Below are 22,500 nucleotides of genomic sequence, written 5' to 3'. Positions count from 1 at the left end.
CATGCCAAATCTTTTCAGTCTCTTTAGGGGGAATAGGCATTGTGGTGCCCTCTTCACGACTATCTTGGTGTGTTTGGACCATGATAGATTGTTGGTGATGGAGACAGCAAGGAAGAGACAGCAAGGAACTGATGCTGGATGGGCGGGCATTTAGTTTTGCTTGCGTTTAAGAGCAGTTGGAGGCCACAGAAGGAGAGCTCGCCACTACCAGCCCCGTCGATGAGAAGGGGGTCATGCTCGGTCCTCTTTTTCCTGTAGTCCACAATTATGTCCTTTCTCTTGATTTTATTTATTTTACCTTTATTTAAGTAGGCAAGTCAGTTAAGAACAAATTCTTATTTTCAATTACGGAACAGGAACAGTGGGTTAACTTCCTTGTTCAGGGGGTGAACGATTTGTACCTTGTCAGCTCGGGGATTCGATCTTGCAACATTTCGGTTACTAGTCCAACACTCTAACCACTAGGCTACGCTGCCGCCCCAATTACGTTGAGGGAGAGGTTGTTGTCCTGGCAGCACACTGCCAGGTCTTTGACCTCCTCCCTATAGGCTGTCTTGTTGTTGTAGGTGATCAGGCCTAACACTGTTGTGTCGTCTGAAAACTTAATGATGGTGTTGGAGTCGTACCTGGCCGTGCAGGCATGAGTGAAGAGGGAGCACAGCCAAGTTTTCAGTTTTTTGATTTGTTAAAAAAGTTTGAAATATCCAATAAATGTCGTTCCACTTCATGATTGTGTCCCACTTGTTGTTGATTCTTCACAAAAAAAATACAGTTTTATATCTTTATGTTTGAAGCCTGAAATGTGGCAAAAGGTCGCAAAGTTCAAGGGGGCCGAATACTTTCGCAAGGCACTGTAGATGGAATCTCTCTTGGTAAATAGTGTGGTCTACAGTTTATCATGAGATACTCTTACCTCAGGTGAGCAAAATCTAGAGACATCCTTAATCTTAGGTTTCCTGCACCAGCTGTTATTAACAAATAGACAGACCTCCAGCCCTTGTCTTACTGCTGTTCTATCTTGCTGATGCGTCGTAAGCTGTATTTTATCCATGTTGTCGTTCAGCCACGACTCTGTGAAACATAAGATATTACAGTTATTAATGTTCCGTTGGTAGGATAGTCTTGATTGGAACTCAAATCTAAAATCAAATCTAGAGTCGGCGTTCTATTCCGCAACAAAGCCTCCTTCACTCACGTTGTCAAACATACCCTCGTAAAACTGATTATCCTACCGATCCTTGACTTCGGTGATGTAATTTACAAAATAGCCCTGAACACTCTGCTCAACAAACTGGATGCAGTCTATCACAGTGCCATCCGTTTTGTCACCAAAGCCCCATATACTACCCACCACTGCGACCTGTATGGTCTCGTTGGCTGGCCCTCGCTTCATATTCGTCACCAAACCCACTGGCTCCAGGTCATCTGTAAGTCTTTGCTAGGTAAAGACCCGCCTTATCTCATGGTCTAATGAACAGCCCACTTCCTGAATCAGCACCTACCTCTGGACTCCCCCCACAACAACTTGTCAAAAGGGTTCATTCCACAGATTCCACAGACTCCACAGATTCCACAGACTCCACAGATTCCACAGACTCCACAGAAGCCACAGACTCCACAGATAATAATTGTCACTGTTTTTTTCACACACACACACACACACACACACACACACACACACACACACACACGATTCTAATAATTGACCACGTCTTCAGTAGTTAATTACAGTTTGTCTGTGTTTGTCTCTGAAGGGCCTCGGCACTCAGCTGCGTTGCCAGGGACAATTGTCGTCGTCGTCGTCAGGGTGACAATCTATCGTCTGTAAGACAGGGAGACAAGCGGAAGAGAATAGCTGTGTGTGTGTGTGTGTGTGTGTGTGTGTGTGTGTGTGTGTGTGAGAGAGAGAGAAGCAGATGGAAAACAGCTAACTCTAATTAGCCTGTTAAAGTCTGTTAAATCTAGAGGAATGCAATCATCACCATCCATCACCTGTTTGTCACAACAACCAGTCCACACTGAACAGAACCTAGTATATCACTGACTGAACCAGTCCACACTGAACAGAACCTAGTATATCACTGACTGAACCAGTCCACACTGAACAGAACCTAGCTGACTGAACCAGTCCACACTGAACAGAACCTAGCTGACTGAACCAGTCCACACTGAACAGAACCTAGCTGACTGGACCAGTCCACACTGAACAGAACCTAGTATATCACTGACTGAACCAGTCCACACTAAACAGAACCTAACTGACGGGACCAGTCCACACTGAACAGAACCTAGCTGACTGAACCAGTCCACACTGAACAGAACCTAGTATATCACTGACTGGACCAGTCCACACTGAACAGAACCTAGTATATCACTGACTGGACCAGTCCACACTGAACAGAACCTAGTATATCACTGACTGAACCAGTCCACACTGAACAGAACCTAGTATATCACTGACTGGAGTAGAGAGTAGAGAGTGTGGTAGATAGTTCTCGTTGCTTTCCATCTGGCTACCCCTACCCCTGTCAACAGCACTGCACCCCCCACAGCAACTCGCCCAAGCCTCCCCCATTTCTCCTTCACCCAAATCCAGATAGCTGATGTTCTGAAAGAGCTGCTAATTTTGGACCCCTACAAATCAGCCGGGCTAGACAATCTGGACCCTCTCTTTCTAAAATTATCTGCAGAAATTGTTGCAAACCCTATTACTAGCCTGTTCAACCTCTCTTTTGTATCGTCTGAGATTCCCAAAGATTGGAAAGCTGCCGCGGTCATCCCCCTCTACAAAGGGAAGAGGGGGATGACACTCTACACCCAAACTGCTACAGACTTATAGCCATCCTACCCTGCCTTTCTAAGCTCTTCGAAAGCCAAGTCAAAAAACAGATTACTGACCATTTCGAATCCCACCGTACCCTCTCTGCTTTGCAATCTGGTTTCAGAGCTGGTCATGGGTGCACCTCAGCCACACTCAAGGTCCTAAACGATATCATAACCGCCATTGATAAAAGACAGTACTGTGCAGCCGTCTTCATCAACCTGGCCAAGGCTTTCAACTCTGTCAATAACAACATTCTTATCGACAGACTCAACTGTCTTGGTTTCTCAAATGACTGCCTCGCCTGGTTCACCAACTACTTCTCAGACAGAGTACAGTGTGTCAAATCGTAGAGGGCCTGTTGTCCGGACCTCTGGCAGCCTCTATGGGGGTGCCAAAGGGTTCAATTCTCGGGCCGATTCTCTTCTCTGTATACATCAATGATTTCGCTCTTGCTGCTGGTGATTCTCTGATTCACCTGCACGCAGACGACACCATTCTGTATACTTCTGGCCCTTTTTTGGACAATGTGTTAACGAACCTCCAGACGTGTCATGTATTGTCATATTATGTCTTGTTCCTGTTATTTTTCTTCACTCCGTCTCCCTCTGCTGGTCGTATTAGGTTACCTTCTCTTCCTCTCCTTCCCCCAGCTGCTCCTCATCTTCTCTAACTACCTCGTTCACCCTTTTCCCACCTGTTCCTTTTTTCCCTCTGATTAGGTCTCTATTTCTCTCTCTGTTCCTGCTTCTGTCTTTGTCAGATTCTCGTTTGAGTTTCTCATGCCAGAACCAAACTATCGTCTTGTTTGCTTCACCGTTGTCCTGTCCTGTCGGAATCTGCCTGTTCATCTGATGCTACGTGTGATCAGGTACCTCTGTCCTCTACGACCCGCGCCTACCCACAGAGACCAGCAGTCTGTCGCCGCTAACCCAGCTATTCTCCTCTGCTGCTAAGAAGGGGACTCTAACCCAGCTATTCTCCTCTGCTGCTAAGAAGGGGGACTCTTCTGTAAATATCAGAAGGACTTTATAATTCATTTGTCGCCCTCTCTGCGGGTTGTCTATTTTGCCATTATATACATCCGAAGAGGATCTATGTCTTCCCTGTGTTTTGACATTAAAGGACTCTGTTTTTGTTAAACCGCTTTTGGGTCCTCACTCACGTGCATAACAAGACAAGCTTCAATGCCATACAACTCTCCTTCTGTGGCCTCCAACTGCTCTTAAATGCAAGTAAAACTAAATGCATGCTCTTCAACCGATCGCTGCTCTGGATGGCTCCGACTTAGAATATGTGGACAACTACAAATACCTAGGTGTCTGGTTAGACTGTAAACTCTCCTTCCAGACTCACATTAAGCATCTCCAATCCAAAATTAAATCTAGAATTGACTTCCTATTTCGCAACAAAGCATCCTTCACTTATGCTGCCAAACATACCCTCGTAAAACGGACTATTCTACCGATCCTCAACTTCGGCGATGTCATTTACAAAATAGCCTCCAACACTCTACTCAACAAATTGGATGCAGTCTATCACAGTGCCATCCGTTTTGTCACCAAAACCCCATATACTACCCACCACTGTGACCTGTAGGCTCTCGTTGGCTGGCCCTCGCTTCAAATTCGTTGACAAAACACACTGGCTCCAGGTCATCTATAAGTCTTTGCTAGGTAAAGCCCTGCCTTATCTCAACTCACTGGTCACCATAGCAACACCCACCTGTAGCACGCGCTCCAGCAGGTATATTTCACTGGTCATCCCCAAAGCCAATTCCTCTTTGGCCGCCTTTCCTTCCAGTTCTCTGCTGCCAATGACTGGAACGAATTGCAAAAAATCTCTGAAGCTGGAGACTCATATCTCCCTCACTAACTTTAAGCACCAGCTGTCAGAGCAGCTCACAGATCACTGCACCTCTACATAGCCCATCTGTAAATTGCCCATCCAACTACCTCATCCCCATATTGTATTTATTTATTTAGCTCCTTTGCACCCCAGTATCTCTACTTGCACATTCATCATCTGCACATCTATCACTCCAGTGTTTAATTGCTAAATTGTAATTACTTACCTATTTATTGCATTACCTCCCTTATCCTACCTCATTTGCACACACTCTTTATAGACTTTAGCTACTGTGTTATTGACTGTATGTTTGTTTTACTCCATGTGTAACTCTTGTGTTGTTGTTTGTGTCGAACTGCTTTGCTTTATCTTGGCCAAGTCGCAGTTGTAAATGAGAACTTGTTCTCAACTGACCTACCTGGTTAAATAAAGGTGAAATATATATATATATATTTGTTAAATAAAATAGTTCCAGGGAAGATTCTATTTGATTCTATTCTATTGTTTTCTATGTTGTTCTATTGTATTCCAAAGAGAACGTATCTCTGGCTAAGTGGAGAGTCCTGAGACTAGTGGAGCATTCCTGGGAAGATTATATTGTAACCCTGAACAACATTTACCATAAACCTCATTGTAATCTGGCAGAGTGATTATATTATATTGTAATCCTAAACAACATTTACCATAAACCTCATTGTAATCTGGCAGAGTGATTATATTATATTGTAATCCTAAACAACATTTACCATAAACCTCATTGTAATCTGGCAGAGTGATTTAATTTGAAACTTTTCTTCAACAAAGTGCTTTATATAGAGATTATAATTTAACAAGAGTTTAGTCAATTGAGCAAAGCTTAGATGGTTTATTTTGTTATAATAGAAACTGTTAAAGAACATTTTCAAATTAAATAACTCTGTCAGAGTACAATAACTATACTGTATAAATTAAGGATCAATGAATGTTGTTTGACCAGTGATGATGTCAGAGGTTGTTCGACCAGTGATGATGTCAGATGTTGTTTGACCAGTGATGATGTCAGAGGTTGTTCGACCAGTGTTGATGACAGAAGATGACAGAGGTTGTTCGACCAGTGTTGATGACAGAAGATGACAGAGGTTGTTCGACCAGTGTTGATGACAGAAGATGACAGAGGTTGTTCGACCAGTGTTGATGACAGAAGATGACAGAGGTTGTTTGACCAGTGATGATGACAGAAGATGACAGAGGTTGTTCGACCAGTGTTGATGACAGAAGATGACAGAGGTTGTTCGACCAGTGTTGATGACAGAAGATGACAGAGGTTGTTTGACCAGTGATGATGACAGAGGTTGTTTGACCAGTGATGATGTCAGAGGTTGTTTGACCAGTGATGATGTCAGAGGTTGTTTGACCAGTGATGATGACAGAGGTTGTTTGACCAGTGATGTTGTCAGAGGTTGTTTGACCAGTGATGATGACAGAAGATGACAGAGGTTGTTCGACCAGTGTTGATGACAGAAGATGACAGAGGTTGTTTGACCAGTGATGATGACAGAGGTTGTTTGACCAGTGATGATGTCAGAGGTTGTTTGACCAGTGATGATGTCAGAGGTTGTTTGACCAGTGATGATGACAGAGGTTGTTTGACCAGTGATGATGTCAGAGGTTGTTTGACCAGTGATGATGTCAGAGGTTGTTCGACCAGTGAGGATGTCAGAGGTTGTTCGACCAGTGTTGATGACAGAAGATGACAGAGGTTGTTTGACCAGTGATGATGAACATTTTCAAATTAAATTTACATTTTCAAATTAAATAACTCTGTCAGAGTACAATAACTATACTGTATAAATTAAGGATCAATGAATGTTGTTTGACCAGTGATGATGTCAGAGGTTGTTCGACCAGTGATGATGTCAGATGTTGTTTGACCAGTGATGATGTCAGAGGTTGTTCGACCAGTGTTGATGACAGAAGATGACAGAGGTTGTTTGACCAGTGATGATGTCAGAGGTTGTTTGACCAGTGATGATGTCAGAGGTTGTTTGACCAGTGATGATGTCAGAGGTTGTTCGACCAGTGATGATGACAGAAGATGACAGAGGTTGTTTGACCAGTGATGATGTCAGAGGTTGTTCGACCAGTGTTGATGACAGAAGATGACAGAGGTTGTTTGACCAGTGATGATGTCAGAGGTTGTTCGACCAGTGATGATGACAGAAGATGACAGAGGTTGTTTGACCAGTGATGATGTCAGAGGTTGTTCGACCAGTGTTGATGACAGAAGATGACAGAGGTTGTTTGACCAGTGATGATGTCAGAGGTTGTTCGACCAGTGTTGATGACAGAAGATGACAGAGGTTGTTTGACCAGTGATGATGTCAGAGGTTGTTCGACCAGTGATGATGACAGAGGTTGTTAGACCAGTGATGATGACAGAAGATGACAGAGGTTGTTTGACCAGTGATGATGTCAGAGGTTGTTTGACCAGTGATGATGACAGAGGTTGTTCGACCAGTGATGATGACAGAAGATGACAGAGGTTGTTTGACCAGTGATGATGTCAGAGGTTGTTCGACCAGTGTTGATGACAGAAGATGACAGAGGTTGTTTGACCACTGATGATGACAGAAGATGACAGAGGTTGTTTGACCAGTGATGATGACAGAAGATGACAGAGGTTGTTCGACCAGTGTTGATGACAGAAGATGACAGAGGTTGTTCGACCAGTGTTGATGACAGAAGATGACAGAGGTTGTTTGACCAGTGATGATGACAGAGGTTGTTTGACCAGTGATGATGTCAGAGGTTGTTTGACTAGTGATGATGTCAGAGGTTGTTTGACCAGTGATGATGACAGAGGTTGTTTGACCAGTGATGTTGTCAGAGGTTGTTTGACCAGTGATGATGACAGAAGATGACAGAGGTTGTTCAACCAGTGTTGATGACAGAAGATGACAGAGGTTGTTTGACCAGTGATGATGACAGAGGTTGTTTGACCAGTGATGATGTCAGAGGTTGTTTGACCAGTGATGATGACAGAAGATGACAGAGGTTGTTCGACCAGTGTTGATGACAGAAGATGACAGAGGTTGTTCGACCAGTGTTGATGACAGAAGATGACAGAGGTTGTTTGACCAGTGTTGATGACAGAAGATGACAGAGGTTGTTTGACCAGTGTTGATGACAGAAGATGACAGAGGTTGTTCGACCAGTGTTGATGACAGAAGATGACAGAGGTTGTTTGACCAGTGATGATGACAGAGGTTGTTTGACCAGTGATGATGTCAGAGGTTGTTTGACCAGTGATGATGTCAGAGGTTGTTTGACCAGTGATGATGACAGAGGTTGTTTGACCAGTGATGTTGTCAGAGGTTGTTTGACCAGTGATGATGACAGAAGATGACAGAGGTTGTTTGACCAGTGATGATGACAGAAGATGACAGAGGTTGTTTGACCAGTGATGATGACAGAGGTTGTTTGACCAGTGATGATGTCAGAGGTTGTTTGACCAGTGATGATGTCAGAGGTTGTTTGACCAGTGATGATGACAGAGGTTGTTTGACCAGTGATGATGTCAGAGGTTGTTTGACCAGTGATGATGTCAGAGGTTGTTTGACCAGTGATGATGACAGAGGTTGTTTGACCAGTGATGATGACAGAGGTTGTTTGACCAGTGATGATGTCAGAGGTTGTTTGACCAGTGATGATGACAGAGGTTGTTTGAATAGTGGTGATGACAGAGGTTGTTTTACCAGTGATGATGTCAGAGGTTGTTTGACCAGTGATGATGACAGAGGTTGTTTGACCAGTGATGATGACAGAGGTTGTTTGACCAGTGATGATGACAGAAGATGACAGAGGTTGTTCGACCAGTGATGATGTCAGAGGTTGTTTGACCAGTGATGATGACAGAGGTTGTTTGACCAGTGATGATGACAGAGGTTGTTTGACCAGTGATGATGTCAGAGGTTGTTTGACCAGTGATGATGACAGAGGTTGTTTGACCAGTGATGATGACAGAGGTTGTTTGACCAGTGATGATGACAGAGGTTGTTTGACCAGTGATGATGACAGAAGATGACAGAGGTTGTTTGACCAGTGATGATGACAGAGGTTGTTTGACCAGTGATGATGACAGAGGTTGTTTGACCAGTGATGATGACAGAGGTTGTTTGACCAGTGATGATGACAGAGGTTGTTTGACCAGTGATGATGACATAGGTTGTTTGACCAGTGATGATGACAGAGGTTGTTTGACCAGTGATGATGTCAGAGGTTGTTCGACCAGTGTTGATGACAGAAGATGACAGAGGTTGTTTGACCAGTGATGATGTCAGAGGTTGTTCGACCAGTGATGATGTCAGAGGTTGTTCGACCAGTGTTGATGACAGAAGATGACAGAGGTTGTTTGACCAGTGATGATGACAGAGGTTGTTTGACCAGTGATGATGACAGAGGTTGTTTGACCAGTGATGATGACAGAGGTTGTTCGACCAGTGAGGATGTCAGAGGTTGTTCGACCAGTGTTGATGACAGAAGATGACAGAGGTTGTTTGACCAGTGATGATGTCAGAGGTTGTTCGACCAGTGATGATGTCAGAGGTTGTTCGACCAGTGATGATGACAGAAGATGTCAGAGGTTGTTTGACCAGTGATGATGTCAGAGGTTGTTCGACCAGTGTTGATGACAGAAGATGACAGAGGTTGTTTGACCAGTGATGATGACAGAGGTTGTTCGACCAGTAATGATGACAGAAGATGACAGAGGTTGTTCGACCAGTGATGATGACAGAAGATGACAGAGGTTGTTTGACCAGTGATGATGTCAGAGGTTGTTCGACCAGTGTTGATGACAGAAGATGACAGAGGTTGTTCGACCAGTGATGATGACAGAAGATGACAGAGGTTGTTCGACCAGTGTTGATGACAGAAGATGACAGAGGTTGTTTGACCAGTGATGATGTCAGAGGTTGTTCGACCAGTGTTGATGACAGAAGATGACAGAGGTTGTTCGACCAGTGATGATGACAGAAGATGACAGAGGTTGTTCGACCAGTTATGATGTCAGAGGTTGTTTGACCAGTGATGATGACAGAGGTTGTTTGACCAGTGATGATGTCAGAGGTTGTTCGACCAGTGTTGATGACAGAAGATGACAGAGGTTGTTCGACCAGTGATGATGACAGAAGATGACAGAGGTTGTTTGACCAGTGTTGATGACAGAAGATGACAGAGGTTGTTCGACCAGTGATGATGTCAGAGGTTGTTTGACCAGTGATGATGTCAGAGGTTGTTTGACCAGTGATAATGTCAGAGGTTGTTCGACCAGTGTTGATGACAGAAGATGACAGAGGTTGTTCGACCAGTGATGATGACAGAAGATGACAGAGGTTGTTTGACCAGTGTTGATGACAGAAGATGACAGAGGTTGTTTGACCAGTGTTGATGACAGAAGATGACAGAGGTTGTTCGACCAGTGTTGATGACAGAAGATGACAGAGGTTGTTCGACCAGTGTTGATGACAGAAGATGACAGAGGTTGTTCGACCAGTGTTGATGACAGAAGATGACAGAGGTTGTTCGACCAGTGATGATGACAGAAGATGACAGAGGTTGTTCGACCAGTGATGATGACAGAGGTTGTTTGACCAGTGATGATGTCAGAGGTTGTTTGACCAGTGATGATGTCAGAGGTTGTTTGACCAGTGATGATGTCAGAGGTTGTTCGACCAGTGTTGATGACAGAAGATGACAGAGGTTGTTCGACCAGTGATGATGACAGAAGATGACAGAGGTTGTTTGACCAGTGTTGATGACAGAAGATGACAGAGGTTGTTTGACCAGTGTTGATGACAGAAGATTACAGAGGTTGTTCGACCAGTGTTGATGACAGAAGATGACAGAGGTTGTTCGACCAGTGATGATGACAGAAGATGACAGAGGTTGTTTGACCAGTGTTGATGACAGAAGATGACAGAGGTTGTTTGACCAGTGTTGATGACAGAAGATGACAGAGGTTGTTCGACCAGTGATGATGACAGAAGATGACAGAGGTTGTTCGACCAGTGTTGATGACAGAAGATGACAGAGGTTGTTTGACCAGTGTTGATGACAGAAGATGACAGAGGTTGTTTGACCAGTGTTGATGACAGAAGATGACAGAGGTTGTTTGACCAGTGTTGATGACAGAAGATGACAGAGGTTGTTCGACCAGTGTTGATGACAGAAGATGACAGAGGTTGTTTGACCAGTGTTGATGACAGAAGATGACAGAGGTTGTTTGACCAGTGTTGATGACAGAAGATGACAGAGGTTGTTTGACCAGTGTTGATGACAGAAGATGACAGAGGTTGTTTGACCAGTGTTGATGACAGAAGATGACAGAGGTTGTTTGACCAGTGTTGATGACAGAAGATGACAGAGGTTGTTCGACCAGTGTTGATGACAGAATATTACAGAGGTTGTTTGACCAGTGTTGATGACAGAAGATGACAGAGGTTGTTCGACCAGTGTTGATGACAGAATATTACAGAGGTTGTTTGACCAGTGTTGATGACAGAAGATGACAGAGGTTGTTTGACCAGTGTTGATGACAGAAGATGACAGAGGTTGTTTGACCAGTGTTGATGACAGAAGATGACAGAGGTTGTTTGACCAGTGTTGATGACAGAAGATGACAGAGGTTGTTTGACCAGTGTTGATGACAGAAGATGACAGAGGTTGTTCGACCAGTGTTGATGACAGAATATTACAGAGGTTGTTTGACCAGTGTTGATGACAGAAGATGACAGAGGTTGTTCGACCAGTGTTGATGACAGAATATTACAGAGGTTGTTTGACCAGTGTTGATGACAGAAGATGACAGAGGTTGTTCGACCAGTGTTGATGACAGAATATTACAGAGGTTGTTTGACCAGTGTTGATGACAGAAGATGACAGAGGTTGTTCGACCAGTGTTGATGACAGAATATTACAGAGGTTGTTTGACCAGTGTTGATGACAGAAGATGACAGAGGTTGTTCGACCAGTGTTGATGACAGAAGATGACAGAGGTTGTTCGACCAGTGTTGATGACAGAATATTACAGAGGTTGTTCGACCAGTGTTGATGACAGAAGATGACAGAGGTTGTTCGACCAGTGTTGATGACAGAAGATGACAGAGGTTGTTCGACCAGTGTTGATGACAGAAGATGACAGAGGTTGTTCGACCAGTGTTGATGACAGAATATTACAGAGGTTGTTCGACCAGTGTTGATGACAGAATATTACAGAGGTTGTTCGACCAGTGTTGATGACAGAATATTACAGAGGTTGTTCGACCAGTGTTGATGACAGAAGATGACAGAGGTTGTTCGACCAGTGTTGATGACAGAATATTACAGAGGTTGTTTGACCAGTGTTGATGACAGAAGATGACAGAGGTTGTTCGACCAGTGTTGATGACAGAATATTACAGAGGTTGTTTGACCAGTGTTGATGACAGAAGATGACAGAGGTTGTTCGACCAGTGTTGATGACAGAATATTACAGAGGTTGTTTGACCAGTGTTGATGACAGAAGATGACAGAGGTTGTTTGACCAGTGTTGATGACAGAAGATGACAGAGGTTGTTCGACCAGTGTTGATGACAGAAGATGACAGAGGTTGTTCGACCAGTGTTGATGACAGAAGATGACAGAGGTTGTTCGACCAGTGTTGATGACAGAATATTACAGAGGTTGTTCGACCAGTGTTGATGACAGAATATTACAGAGGTTGTTCGACCAGTGTTGATGACAGAATATTACAGAGGTTGTTCGACCAGTGTTGATGACAGAAGATGACAGAGGTTGTTCGACCAGTGTTGATGACAGAATATTACAGAGGTTGTTTGACCAGTGTTGATGACAGAAGATGACAGAGGTTGTTCGACCAGTGTTGATGACAGAATATTACAGAGGTTGTTTGACCAGTGTTGATGACAGAAGATGACAGAGGTTGTTCGACCAGTGTTGATGACAGAATATTACAGAGGTTGTTTGACCAGTGTTGATGACAGAAGATGACAGAGGTTGTTTGACCAGTGATGATGACAGAGGTTGTTTGACCAGTGATGATGACAGAGGTTGTTTGACCAGTGATGATGACAGAGGTTGTTTGACCAGTGATGATGACAGAGGTTGTTTGACCAGTGATGATGACATAGGTTGTTTGACCAGTGATGATGACAGAGGTTGTTTGACCAGTGATGATGTCAGAGGTTGTTCGACCAGTGTTGATGACAGAAGATGACAGAGGTTGTTTGACCAGTGATGATGTCAGAGGTTGTTCGACCAGTGATGATGTCAGAGGTTGTTCGACCAGTGTTGATGACAGAAGATGACAGAGGTTGTTTGACCAGTGATGATGACAGAGGTTGTTTGACCAGTGATGATGACAGAGGTTGTTTGACCAGTGATGATGACAGAGGTTGTTCGACCAGTGAGGATGTCAGAGGTTGTTCGACCAGTGTTGATGACAGAAGATGACAGAGGTTGTTTGACCAGTGATGATGTCAGAGGTTGTTCGACCAGTGATGATGTCAGAGGTTGTTCGACCAGTGATGATGACAGAAGATGTCAGAGGTTGTTTGACCAGTGATGATGTCAGAGGTTGTTCGACCAGTGTTGATGACAGAAGATGACAGAGGTTGTTTGACCAGTGATGATGACAGAGGTTGTTCGACCAGTAATGATGACAGAAGATGACAGAGGTTGTTCGACCAGTGATGATGACAGAAGATGACAGAGGTTGTTTGACCAGTGATGATGTCAGAGGTTGTTCGACCAGTGTTGATGACAGAAGATGACAGAGGTTGTTCGACCAGTGATGATGACAGAAGATGACAGAGGTTGTTCGACCAGTGTTGATGACAGAAGATGACAGAGGTTGTTTGACCAGTGATGATGTCAGAGGTTGTTCGACCAGTGTTGATGACAGAAGATGACAGAGGTTGTTCGACCAGTGATGATGACAGAAGATGACAGAGGTTGTTCGACCAGTTATGATGTCAGAGGTTGTTTGACCAGTGATGATGACAGAGGTTGTTTGACCAGTGATGATGTCAGAGGTTGTTCGACCAGTGTTGATGACAGAAGATGACAGAGGTTGTTCGACCAGTGATGATGACAGAAGATGACAGAGGTTGTTTGACCAGTGTTGATGACAGAAGATGACAGAGGTTGTTCGACCAGTGATGATGTCAGAGGTTGTTTGACCAGTGATGATGTCAGAGGTTGTTTGACCAGTGATAATGTCAGAGGTTGTTCGACCAGTGTTGATGACAGAAGATGACAGAGGTTGTTCGACCAGTGATGATGACAGAAGATGACAGAGGTTGTTTGACCAGTGTTGATGACAGAAGATGACAGAGGTTGTTTGACCAGTGTTGATGACAGAAGATGACAGAGGTTGTTCGACCAGTGTTGATGACAGAAGATGACAGAGGTTGTTCGACCAGTGTTGATGACAGAAGATGACAGAGGTTGTTCGACCAGTGTTGATGACAGAAGATGACAGAGGTTGTTCGACCAGTGATGATGACAGAAGATGACAGAGGTTGTTCGACCAGTGATGATGACAGAGGTTGTTTGACCAGTGATGATGTCAGAGGTTGTTTGACCAGTGATGATGTCAGAGGTTGTTTGACCAGTGATGATGTCAGAGGTTGTTCGACCAGTGTTGATGACAGAAGATGACAGAGGTTGTTCGACCAGTGATGATGACAGAAGATGACAGAGGTTGTTTGACCAGTGTTGATGACAGAAGATGACAGAGGTTGTTTGACCAGTGTTGATGACAGAAGATTACAGAGGTTGTTCGACCAGTGTTGATGACAGAAGATGACAGAGGTTGTTCGACCAGTGATGATGACAGAAGATGACAGAGGTTGTTTGACCAGTGTTGATGACAGAAGATGACAGAGGTTGTTTGACCAGTGTTGATGACAGAAGATGACAGAGGTTGTTCGACCAGTGATGATGACAGAAGATGACAGAGGTTGTTCGACCAGTGTTGATGACAGAAGATGACAGAGGTTGTTTGACCAGTGTTGATGACAGAAGATGACAGAGGTTGTTTGACCAGTGTTGATGACAGAAGATGACAGAGGTTGTTTGACCAGTGTTGATGACAGAAGATGACAGAGGTTGTTCGACCAGTGTTGATGACAGAAGATGACAGAGGTTGTTTGACCAGTGTTGATGACAGAAGATGACAGAGGTTGTTTGACCAGTGTTGATGACAGAAGATGACAGAGGTTGTTTGACCAGTGTTGATGACAGAAGATGACAGAGGTTGTTTGACCAGTGTTGATGACAGAAGATGACAGAGGTTGTTTGACCAGTGTTGATGACAGAAGATGACAGAGGTTGTTCGACCAGTGTTGATGACAGAATATTACAGAGGTTGTTTGACCAGTGTTGATGACAGAAGATGACAGAGGTTGTTCGACCAGTGTTGATGACAGAATATTACAGAGGTTGTTTGACCAGTGTTGATGACAGAAGATGACAGAGGTTGTTTGACCAGTGTTGATGACAGAAGATGACAGAGGTTGTTTGACCAGTGTTGATGACAGAAGATGACAGAGGTTGTTTGACCAGTGTTGATGACAGAAGATGACAGAGGTTGTTTGACCAGTGTTGATGACAGAAGATGACAGAGGTTGTTCGACCAGTGTTGATGACAGAATATTACAGAGGTTGTTTGACCAGTGTTGATGACAGAAGATGACAGAGGTTGTTCGACCAGTGTTGATGACAGAATATTACAGAGGTTGTTTGACCAGTGTTGATGACAGAAGATGACAGAGGTTGTTCGACCAGTGTTGATGACAGAATATTACAGAGGTTGTTTGACCAGTGTTGATGACAGAAGATGACAGAGGTTGTTCGACCAGTGTTGATGACAGAATATTACAGAGGTTGTTTGACCAGTGTTGATGACAGAAGATGACAGAGGTTGTTCGACCAGTGTTGATGACAGAAGATGACAGAGGTTGTTCGACCAGTGTTGATGACAGAATATTACAGAGGTTGTTCGACCAGTGTTGATGACAGAAGATGACAGAGGTTGTTCGACCAGTGTTGATGACAGAAGATGACAGAGGTTGTTCGACCAGTGTTGATGACAGAAGATGACAGAGGTTGTTCGACCAGTGTTGATGACAGAATATTACAGAGGTTGTTCGACCAGTGTTGATGACAGAATATTACAGAGGTTGTTCGACCAGTGTTGATGACAGAATATTACAGAGGTTGTTCGACCAGTGTTGATGACAGAAGATGACAGAGGTTGTTCGACCAGTGTTGATGACAGAATATTACAGAGGTTGTTTGACCAGTGTTGATGACAGAAGATGACAGAGGTTGTTCGACCAGTGTTGATGACAGAATATTACAGAGGTTGTTTGACCAGTGTTGATGACAGAAGATGACAGAGGTTGTTCGACCAGTGTTGATGACAGAATATTACAGAGGTTGTTTGACCAGTGTTGATGACAGAAGATGACAGAGGTTGTTCGACCAGTGTTGATGACAGAAGATGACAGAGGTTGTTTTACCAGTGATGATGACAGAAGATGACAGAGGTTGTTTGACCAGTGATGATGACAGAAGATGACAGAGGTTGTTTGACCAGTGTTGATGACAGAAGATGACAGAGGTTGTTTGACCAGTGTTGATGACAGAAGATGACAGAGGTTGTTTGACCAGTGTTGATGACAGAAGATGACAGAGGTTGTTTGACCAGTGTTGATGACAGAAGATGACAGAGGTTGTTCGACCAGTGATGATGTCAGAGGTTGTTCGACCAGTGTTGATGACAGAAGATGACAGAGGTTGTTCGACCAGTGTTGATGACAGAAGATGACAGAGGTTGTTCGACCAGTGTTGATGACAGAAGATGACAGAGGTTGTTCGACCAGTGTTGATGACAGAAGATGACAGAGGTTGTTTGACCAGTGATGATGACAGAAGATGACAGAGGTTGTTTGACCAGTGTTGATGACAGAAGATGACAGAGGTTGTTTGACCAGTGTTGATGACAGAAGATGACAGAGGTTGTTTGACCAGTGTTGATGACAGAAGATGACAGAGGTTGTTTGACCAGTGATGATGACAGAAGATGACAGAGGTTGTTTGACCAGTGTTGATGACAGAAGATGACAGAGGTTGTTCGACCAGTGATGATGACAGAAGATGACAGAGGTTGTTCGACCAGTGATGATGACAGAAGATGACAGAGGTTGTTTGACCAGTGATGATGTCAGAGGTTGTTTGACCAGTGATGATGTCAGAGGTTGTTCGACCAGTGATGATGACAGAAGATGACAGAGGTTGTTTGACCAGTGATGATGTCAGAGGTTTTTTGACCAGTGATGATGTCAGAGGTTGTTTGACCAGTGATGATGTCAGAGGTTGTTTGACCAGTGATGATGTCAGAGGTTGTTTGACCAGTGATGATGTCAGAGGTTGTTTGACCAGTGATGATGTCAGAGGTTGTTTGACCAGTGATGATGTCAGAGGTTGTTCGACCAGTGTTGATGACAGAATATTACAGAGGTTGTTCGACCAGTGTTGATGACAGAAGATGACAGAGGTTGTTCGACCAGTGTTGATGACAGAATATTACAGAGGTTGTTTGACCAGTGTTGATGACAGAAGATGACAGAGGTTGTTCGACCAGTGTTGATGACAGAATATTACAGAGGTTGTTTGACCAGTGTTGATGACAGAAGATGACAGAGGTTGTTCGACCAGTGTTGATGACAGAATATTACAGAGGTTGTTTGACCAGTGTTGATGACAGAAGATGACAGAGGTTGTTCGACCAGTGTTGATGACAGAAGATGACAGAGGTTGTTTTACCAGTGATGATGACAGAAGATGACAGAGGTTGTTTGACCAGTGATGATGACAGAAGATGACAGAGGTTGTTTGACCAGTGTTGATGACAGAAGATGACAGAGGTTGTTTGACCAGTGTTGATGACAGAAGATGACAGAGGTTGTTTGACCAGTGTTGATGACAGAAGATGACAGAGGTTGTTTGACCAGTGTTGATGACAGAAGATGACAGAGGTTGTTCGACCAGTGATGATGTCAGAGGTTGTTCGACCAGTGTTGATGACAGAAGATGACAGAGGTTGTTCGACCAGTGATGATGACAGAAGATGACAGAGGTTGTTCGACCAGTGATGATGACAGAGGTTGTTTGACCAGTGATGATGTCAGAGGTTGTTTGACCAGTGATGATGTCAGAGGTTGTTTGACCAGTGATGATGTCAGAGGTTGTTCGACCAGTGTTGATGACAGAAGATGACAGAGGTTGTTCGACCAGTGATGATGACAGAAGATGACAGAGGTTGTTTGACCAGTGTTGATGACAGAAGATGACAGAGGTTGTTTGACCAGTGTTGATGACAGAAGATGACAGAGGTTGTTCGACCAGTGTTGATGACAGAAGATGACAGAGGTTGTTCGACCAGTGATGATGACAGAAGATGACAGAGGTTGTTTGACCAGTGTTGATGACAGAAGATGACAGAGGTTGTTTGACCAGTGTTGATGACAGAAGATGACAGAGGTTGTTCGACCAGTGATGATGACAGAAGATGACAGAGGTTGTTCGACCAGTGTTGATGACAGAAGATGACAGAGGTTGTTTGACCAGTGTTGATGACAGAAGATGACAGAGGTTGTTTGACCAGTGTTGATGACAGAAGATGACAGAGGTTGTTTGACCAGTGTTGATGACAGAAGATGACAGAGGTTGTTCGACCAGTGTTGATGACAGAAGATGACAGAGGTTGTTTGACCAGTGTTGATGACAGAAGATGACAGAGGTTGTTTGACCAGTGTTGATGACAGAAGATGACAGAGGTTGTTTGACCAGTGTTGATGACAGAAGATGACAGAGGTTGTTTGACCAGTGTTGATGACAGAAGATGACAGAGGTTGTTTGACCAGTGTTGATGACAGAAGATGACAGAGGTTGTTCGACCAGTGTTGATGACAGAATATTACAGAGGTTGTTTGACCAGTGTTGATGACAGAAGATGACAGAGGTTGTTCGACCAGTGTTGATGACAGAATATTACAGAGGTTGTTTGACCAGTGTTGATGACAGAAGATGACAGAGGTTGTTTGACCAGTGTTGATGACAGAAGATGACAGAGGTTGTTTGACCAGTGTTGATGACAGAAGATGACAGAGGTTGTTTGACCAGTGTTGATGACAGAAGATGACAGATGTTGTTTGACCAGTGTTGATGACAGAAGATGACAGAGGTTGTTCGACCAGTGTTGATGACAGAATATTACAGAGGTTGTTTGACCAGTGTTGATGACAGAAGATGACAGAGGTTGTTCGACCAGTGTTGATGACAGAATATTACAGAGGTTGTTTGACCAGTGTTGATGACAGAAGATGACAGAGGTTGTTCGACCAGTGTTGATGACAGAATATTACAGAGGTTGTTTGACCAGTGTTGATGACAGAAGATGACAGAGGTTGTTCGACCAGTGTTGATGACAGAATATTACAGAGGTTGTTTGACCAGTGTTGATGACAGAAGATGACAGAGGTTGTTCGACCAGTGTTGATGACAGAAGATGACAGAGGTTGTTCGACCAGTGTTGATGACAGAATATTACAGAGGTTGTTCGACCAGTGTTGATGACAGAAGATGACAGAGGTTGTTCGACCAGTGTTGATGACAGAAGATGACAGAGGTTGTTCGACCAGTGTTGATGACAGAAGATGACAGAGGTTGTTCGACCAGTGTTGATGACAGAATATTACAGAGGTTGTTCGACCAGTGTTGATGACAGAATATTACAGAGGTTGTTCGACCAGTGTTGATGACAGAATATTACAGAGGTTGTTCGACCAGTGTTGATGACAGAAGATGACAGAGGTTGTTCGACCAGTGTTGATGACAGAATATTACAGAGGTTGTTTGACCAGTGTTGATGACAGAAGATGACAGAGGTTGTTCGACCAGTGTTGATGACAGAATATTACAGAGGTTGTTTGACCAGTGTTGATGACAGAAGATGACAGAGGTTGTTCGACCAGTGTTGATGACAGAATATTACAGAGGTTGTTTGACCAGTGTTGATGACAGAAGATGACAGAGGTTGTTCGACCAGTGTTGATGACAGAAGATGACAGAGGTTGTTTTACCAGTGATGATGACAGAAGATGACAGAGGTTGTTTGACCAGTGATGATGACAGAAGATGACAGAGGTTGTTTGACCAGTGTTGATGACAGAAGATGACAGAGGTTGTTTGACCAGTGTTGATGACAGAAGATGACAGAGGTTGTTTGACCAGTGTTGATGACAGAAGATGACAGAGGTTGTTTGACCAGTGTTGATGACAGAAGATGACAGAGGTTGTTCGACCAGTGATGATGTCAGAGGTTGTTCGACCAGTGTTGATGACAGAAGATGACAGAGGTTGTTCGACCAGTGTTGATGACAGAAGATGACAGAGGTTGTTCGACCAGTGTTGATGACAGAAGATGACAGAGGTTGTTCGACCAGTGTTGATGACAGAAGATGACAGAGGTTGTTTGACCAGTGATGATGACAGAAGATGACAGAGGTTGTTTGACCAGTGTTGATGACAGAAGATGACAGAGGTTGTTTGACCAGTGTTGATGACAGAAGATGACAGAGGTTGTTTGACCAGTGTTGATGACAGAAGATGACAGAGGTTGTTTGACCAGTGATGATGACAGAAGATGACAGAGGTTGTTTGACCAGTGTTGATGACAGAAGATGACAGAGGTTGTTCGACCAGTGATGATGACAGAAGATGACAGAGGTTGTTCGACCAGTGATGATGACAGAAGATGACAGAGGTTGTTTGACCAGTGATGATGTCAGAGGTTGTTTGACCAGTGATGATGTCAGAGGTTGTTCGACCAGTGATGATGACAGAAGATGACAGAGGTTGTTTGACCAGTGATGATGTCAGAGGTTGTTTGACCAGTGATGATGTCAGAGGTTGTTTGACCAGTGATGATGTCAGAGGTTGTTTGACCAGTGATGATGTCAGAGGTTGTTTGACCAGTGATGATGTCAGAGGTTGTTTGACCAGTGATGATGTCAGAGGTTGTTTGACCAGTGATGATGTCAGAGGTTGTTTGACCAGTGATGATGACAGAGGTTGTTCGACCAGTGATGATGTCAGAGGTTGTTTGACCAGTGATGATGTCAGAGGTTGTTTGATCAGTGATGATGTCAGAGGTTGTTCGACCAGTGATGATGACAGAAGATGACAGAGGTTGTTTGACCAGTGATGATGTCAGAGGTTGTTTGACCAGTGATGATGTCAGAGGTTGTTTGACCAGTGATGATGTCAGAGGTTGTTTGACCAGTGATGATGACAGAAGATGACAGAGGTTGTTTGACCAGTGATGATGTCAGAGGTTGTTTGACCAGTGATGATGTCAGAGGTTGTTTGACCAGTGATGATGTCAGAGGTTGTTTGACCAGTGATGATGACAGAAGATGACAGAGGTTGTTTGACCAGTGATGATGTCAGAGGTTGTTTGACCAGTGATGATGTCAGAGGTTGTTCGACCAGTGATGATGACAGAGGTTGTTTGACCAGTGATGATGACAGAAGATGACAGAGGTTGTTTGACCAGTGATGATGTCAGAGGTTGTTTGACCAGTGATGATGTCAGAGGTTGTTTGCTTAGCTTGGTACTGTACTACATTAAAATCCTCCATAGTCAATTTAGCTGTTAGCAAAACATTTCATCAAATCACCCTCTTCCTTTTTCAACCACCCCCAGTTAGTTAGTGACAGCAGACATTTTGCATCTTCTCCACTGAAGTTATGAGGCTGATGATTGATAGGGATGATTAGTCTGCATTCCAAATGGCACCCTATTCCCTGTATAGTGCACTACTTTAGACCAGAGCCCTATTCCCTGTATAGTGCACTATGGGCCCTGGTCAATTTGTGTGCTATTTGGGACACAATCCTAGTCCTTCATTTACTGGCCCAGTGTTCTGCTGATGATCCGGAATGTTTTCTGTTCAGATCTGTTTTCATAACGTACGGTTAATTAGCATGTACTACTGACTCAGTTTTCTTCCCTTCCTCCCTCGCACCTTCTCTCCATCCCTCCCTCCCTCCCCTCCCTCTCTCTCTCCTTCTCCCCCTCTCTCCCTCTCTCCCTCTCTCCCTCTCTCCCTCTCTCCCCCCTCCATCCCTCCCTCCCTTCCTCTCTCCCTCTCCCTCCCTCCCTCCCTCCCTCTCTGTCTCTCCCTCCCCTCCCTCCGTTCCACTCTCGCACCATCTCTCCATCCCTCCCTCTCTCCTTCTCTCACTCCCTCTCCCTCTCTCCCCTCCCTTCCTCTCTCCCTCTCCCTCCCTCCCTCCCTCTCTCTCTGTCTCTCCCTCCCCTCCCTTCGTTCCACTCTCGCACCATCTCTCCATCCCTCCCTCCCCTCCCTCTCTCCTTCTCTCACTCCTCTCCCCTCCCTTCCTCCCTCTGTCTCTCCCTCCCTCCCTGTCTCTCTCTTCCTCCCTCCCTCCCTCCCTCCCTCCACCCCTCATTCCCTCCCTCCTAAACTCGGTGGTCCATTAAGTGGAGTGTGTCACGAGTAGAAGGCTCAATAGATGCCCACCGAGGTGTGTCCGCCTGAATGGAGTATGGTGCCATATCTTCACTGGCCAGAGGAGAGGAGGGAGGGAGGGATGGTGGACAGAGGGAGATGATGAGAGGAGAGGAGAGGAGAGGAGAGGAGAGGAGAGGAGAGGAGAGGAGAGGAGAGGAGAGGAGAGGAGAGAAGGGAGGGGGGAGG

General features: G+C 44.4%; 1 protein-coding gene across 1 annotated transcript in view; it reads right to left on the bottom strand.

The window, feature by feature from the left end:
* slc6a1b (solute carrier family 6 member 1b) overlaps positions 1 to 22,500 on the bottom strand; it is an 82,748-nt gene that overhangs the window by 53,209 nt on the left and 7,039 nt on the right. The window lies entirely within an intron of this gene.

This window comes from Oncorhynchus mykiss, chromosome 7, assembly GCF_057628025.1.
Source record: "Oncorhynchus mykiss isolate SJ-2025 chromosome 7, ASM5762802v1, whole genome shotgun sequence".
NCBI lineage: Eukaryota > Metazoa > Chordata > Actinopteri > Salmoniformes > Salmonidae > Oncorhynchus > Oncorhynchus mykiss.
This window is presented reverse-complemented; position numbering and strand designations above follow the sequence as displayed.